Here is a 5,975-nt window from a genome sequence, read left to right on the forward strand (position 1 = left end):
ATTTTGTCATAGTTAGTGAGCATCTCACATGCTGCGATAGTTGATGCAAAGTTTAACTTTCAGAGTAAGGTCTGATAGTGGGTGAATTTTTATTCCCTTCATGTTATTTACAGGTCTAACCAGATCTTTGGGTGGAGAAGGAGAAAGAACTATTCCCCAGATTTAGAGAGATGAGACAGATAAAAATCTTTTCCTTTTAAAAAGGGGGGAGGTTTGATGTTCGTAAAATCAAATGACTGAACCACTGTTCAGATTGAAATTATTATAACATTAAGGTTCTTCCCCAGTTTTGATGATCACCCTCCAAAGACTCCTTGAGTCAAACAGTGGCAGTACAGACTCGAGCAAAAATAAAATCTAGCATATAGGTGGGGCACACTTTCTTCACGGTGTATTCCTTGAGGCATTTTCATATTGCTTAATTCCTCTGCACTGCTAAGCATTACCAGAAACTATGCACCAACTGAAGATTTACTGAGGGTACAAACTCAGGCTGAAATAGTTGGAGAACAACCCTGACCTAGTTGGGACTGTGAGGCTCAGAGCAACCAAGCAAAGTTTGTACTTTGAAGACCTCAGGGAAGTGTTACATGTTTCACCCAGCAGACGTGGTACCCTCCTGGGTGACTGTGAAGTGAGAACTAGTAGAAGTAAAACCTGCCTGTCTCATGGTCTTAAAACTGGTTTTCCTCTAATAGAAGCTTCAAAAGGATGCATAGCCATGTGAGCCTCCCCTACTAACTGTGCATAGCCTGTGACCTACAGTACCAGCAGACAGAATATGTGCACAGGACAGGGACAAGAAGAAGTACCCAATACCCTGCACATCTATAGAGTGCTGACTGGTAAAGCTTTGTAGGTTTGCACTGTTACTTTTTGCCTTAGGAGTGGCAGTGAACCCTAACAGTAGCACAGATACAGGAAAAGAGTGAGAGAGTCATTCTTCCCATCACTTATTATTATCTTGTCCTTAAGTAGTCCCCTGTAACTTTGCCAAGAGAAAGGGTAACTATGACCTGAAGTCAAATACTGATACCACTTATATTAAATAGATTTTTACAGCACTTATTTCAGCTCATTCATGACTGAACCCACCCCTTAGTAGGGAATTGGCTACAGGTGCAGGAATTAGAGAGATTCAGGTGGAAGTGAGTGCACTCTCAGGTGGAGAAAGACTATAATAACAGACGAAGGGAGAGTTTTGTTTCTTTGGCAAGGGGCTGGGGGGGAGCCGGTGGGAGCTGAGACAGGCTCAGGCTCATTTCTGTTCTCTTAGCGTATGTGTTAGAGTAGCCTCTGTGAGCTCTAGTTATGGTTCAGCAGGGCACTGCTATGTTAGGTGCTACTCAGAATATAAATGTTTATCTTTCCAAACTTTGCTGTAGAAAGGAAAGCAGTAGCAGAGACAGGCTGAGGAATACCATGAGCACTGTTGCTCATTGATAGGCAGCAGTCTCAGGGCATCAGTACTGCAGCTGGAGAAAGCTGCTTGAATTGGGTCCAGAAAATGTAATTTTGGAGGAACAGGAAATTATTAGGTTGCCTGGCTATTGGGTAGCTTTGACAGTCCCAACAATAATGCTATTCCTTCAGTGCATTAGGCTAATCTCCCTTTGGTTTTTTGCCTGAGTGAAAGAATAAGCTGCATAGTGACATAGTTGCAGGGAATACGCTTGTGATGGAGGCTCCAGTAACTTCTCTATCCTTCTATGAATGGAACTGTTCTTTCATGGCAGGAATCTCTGGGGAATAAAATCTCTGGGCGTATATGTTATGCAAATATGCATAACAGTATTGCTAAAAAGGCTGACCTGTCCCTGCAGTCTAGACTCTACCAACTGATCAGTGATATCCCAGTGTCTTCCTGGTATGATTTTCCACAAAGCTGTCTCCTATTAGGTGACAGTCAAACCCTTACAGACTAATTCATTTCTCTGTTGCTCGGCTGCACAAAACAATCTTGTACCTCACATTTTATGAGCATAATATTGAAATATTTGCAAGTGCTATTCAGTTGTCTGGAGCAATATGAAAAGCTCTTCAAATGCAAGTAGCAGCACAAAGATATGATCCTAGAGCAAGTTTAACTTTGGAGGAATGAGGAGAGCATTGTATCAGAGAGAATGTTGCTGAAACTATGTACTTGAAGAGCAGTCAGGAATATGCTATTTTAATTCTGCAGGCTGCAGTCTCAGAATCTGAAAGTGTTTGTTACTAGTTACTTGGGATATAGCATGATGTGTGTTTCCAGAAGTGTTAGCACAGTAAGAAACTCAGTACATACTTTTGCTGATCTGCAGGGTCCCTTCTTTTTCAACCCTCAGAGTAAGAATAGCTAAATAAATAGTGAGAAATAGAAAATGTTATGTTGAAATAACATAATCTATAAAACAAGGAACAATTTGGTGAAAAGTCAAGCATAATTATTTAAAAAGCCTAAATCATTTACAGGACTGACATATCTCTCTAATGTGGGGAAATGCTGACATGCATATTAGAGGAGGATTTGTTTCATCTGGGATGATATTTGTACTGAAATAATGTGAAAACAGAAAAGCAACCTTTAGAAAGCAATGTGCATCTCTTTGAATTCAGATAGAATTCTATGTGATTAGACTTCCATTCTTTTGTAGGGGAGACTGGGAAACAGTAACACTGATCTATTAATAGTTGTGGCATTATTTTTCCCTTACGAAGTTTGTGTGAAATGCCTTGTGAAGGGAAGCACTAAGGATCAAGGTCAATCTATCAATTCAAGGTGGGATGATATGTCTTTCTTTCTGATAGAGTATTTTCTAGGAACATAAAAAAAAGATCTGGTGCAAGAGAGACAACTGACTGCTTATCATAACTGACTGAAGAGAAATCAGTTACAGAAAACCTCTCAGTGCTGGGAAGTGACTGTACCAAAAAAACCTGACTCCTAAAATCAAGAGGTCAATATTAGCAAGCAAGCCAGTAAGATCAGGAGAGCTTTGCCTTGCTGTAGCGTCACCCCCTGTGGAATGACTGCAGCATTTACACTCTTGAAACAAAAGATTGGCAGTAAAGCACCTTTTCTGAGCTCTAGTTGAGGTAGCACTATGGCCATACTGTTGTGATCTTCCTATTCTCTCCTACTTCCTTCCTTCTCACTATCTGGCTAAAGATTAGCTGGAAAAACTATGGGAAAATGATAGTATCTCATCCATCTTATCACACCTTACAGAAGTACACCTTCATGTGGTTTTTCAGCATAAACTATACTACTAGCATTAAATGCATACACATTCTTTTAAAGCCATAGTCTCTACGGGTTATCTTGTGGATTCGTCCCCCAACAGACCAACAAGTCTACATACTTTTCCACAGAAACAAAAAGAATTTAAACGCACTTTTTCCACAGTGAAAAGTCATGAAAGACTCTTGTGAATCAATTAAACATTATGCTCAGGAGAATTGGGCTGCTACTGGTAGTTGGCATGCAGTGTTTTAATACTTAGGCTGTGGATTATTTTTAAGGAGCTTGGGGGATGGAATGCTGACAATAAATAATTTACAATTATCCTTGCTGTTACCTGTTAATGTTAAAAACACTTTTTAGATGATGGCTTTTCCCCTTAGTGATTCCCTGTTGGGGTACTGAAAATCATAGAATTAAACATAAAATTGAATAACTTCTAATGCAAGTTTGACTGGGATAATGTCACGTAACAGCAGAACAGAAAATGCAGCTCTGACTCACTGATGTCAGATGGCAGATCTCCAAATGTTCAATCCCTCCCATCTGGGGTTTCCTTCATCTTGTTCATTTTAGTTTCTAGTGAGTCTAGCACTTGCTCAAAAAACAGAATAATGAATGCCAAATAGGGCTTCCGCTGCTTATTTGTACTGTGCAGACTATCCAAAGCTAATGTTTTCACATAATTTTTCATAAGAGATGCACACCTAGTTATTAATATTCCTGACCTTTATGGCATCTCTGTTAGTAACTGAAGCAGCTGGTAACTGTTGTAAAACCCTATAAAATGGTCTGCATAGTCATGATAGACCCTATTGCAAAACTCTCTGTGGCTTCTGAAAAATGCTAGCCTTGTCAGAAATCTCAGGGTGGAGCAGGTCTGCGAACATAAAGGTTAAGCAGGTTAATGATTAAAACTATAAGAAAATGTTTGCACAGATGTGACTTACTGTAGGTCTGCCTCTCATTTCCTGACTTTTAAGTCTGCCCTTAAAAATAGCTCCCTTCAGGCTCACAACACTGATGAGTAGCACGTGATGTCCTTATCTGTTTTTCAGGAGGATTAGCTAGAAACAGTCTGGGCTCATGTTTCCCAAATCTGACAATTGCACAGAAAAGGCCGCACTTAGGTTTAGTGAGTCAAGGCTGTCCTCGGAACAAGAATCTGTTAATACAGAACAGGCAGGATGAAGTGTAATTCTCGTGCGTGTGAACTGTTACAGCTCATACAGTCTTCTACACCTTTTCATAGGCAGGTTTGAAACAGGGCTCTGACTCTCTTGCTGTAGCTTGTCCCAGTTTTTCTTTTTGGATAACTGCCACTACATTATAAATAGACCACACTGCTAGGTCCTGTGTTCTGCTAAACCACACAGATCTGGGTGCTTTCAGATATAGCTGCTTTCTGAGTTCAAAGTACTGCTTGCTGCCAAACTCATTTTCTCTCCTTAGCAAAAGAATCTCTTAAGCAGTCTTTTACTGTGGTTGATATGAGAGTTAAAGCAAGAGTCCTCAAATGCACCTTCACCCAGATTTAATCTAACTTTGCCTGTTTTCACATTTCCATCCTCAGAGTGACTTCAGTTAAACAGTCCCTCACAGTTTGTGTTGAGAACTAAGCTGATGTTCTCCCAGGCAAGATTAAATGGCAGTATCCAGTCCTTATTCCAGGTCATTAGAACAGCAGTTAAGAGACCGTCAAAGCAGCTGACTCTAGATTGTAGCATATTGGTTTAGGCAGAGTTGTTTGACAAGATGTGAACAAACTTTCCTGGTACAGGGTTTGGAATGTATCACATAAATTTGTGTCAGGCAAAGCTGGATGTGTGCTCAGCACATCCAGCCAAAGGTGTCCCCTAATGCCAAATCAAACTCGCCTAGGCATGGCCCGTTTCACCATGCTGCTTGTGGGAAGCTGATTCATTACCAGAAAGTGTAGTGCTCCTGCTATTTCATGCAGTAGATTTGAGGCAAATGTAATACCCAGTAGTCCTGTTTTTAAAGATGTCTACTTCATGAAGAGGAGGAGTTTACCTGCAGTTTGTAGACAGATTTTAAAGCCATATTCTTCAGATTAAAATTTCTGGTTGTAGGTCTTAGTATCCTAAGATATTCTGTGGGTTTATTTCCAAATTTTTGATCTACCTCCTACCAAGAAAACCCAAACTTGACTCTTTCTTCTGTTGCCTACAGCTGGAGAAAGATTCCTGTTTTGCTGGCCTACATGGTTCCCCTTAAACTTCCATCTATCAATCAGGTAAAGGAAAGACCAGCAGCTCGAAGTACATCTCTTAGGCCTAACTGCAAAGTTTCAAACATGCTATTTCTGATGATAATGGAAAGACTCTATAAAAAGAGCACAAGAATTTATGGTCACTTGTCTGACATGTCACAAAACAGAAGTCTGCATTAACCATTGCTCAACAGCTCAAAACTAGCAAAGCTGAAAAATGCAATTCCCAGTAGCTGGCACAGCAAGAAGTAACACCAGTACTGTTTATGCGAGACACACCTGTTTGTACTCTCACAGACCCAAAGGGTACGCATTCATCAAAAACCATTATAGATCTCAAAAGATCTAAACATGCCCACCATGTTTTCACTGACATAATCACCGTGAAAGTGTAAGATTTTCTAAGGCCATTTCTACTTTTTCCAAGTAATAGCTAAAATTTTTGCTTTCTGGAGCACTCAGCATGATTGTTTTCTCATTTTTGCTTTGTGCTTTCTGAGTAGTTCCATAACACATAATAAA

This window comes from Falco cherrug, chromosome 1 (assembly GCF_023634085.1).
Source record: "Falco cherrug isolate bFalChe1 chromosome 1, bFalChe1.pri, whole genome shotgun sequence".
NCBI classification, from domain to species: Eukaryota; Metazoa; Chordata; class Aves; order Falconiformes; family Falconidae; genus Falco; species Falco cherrug.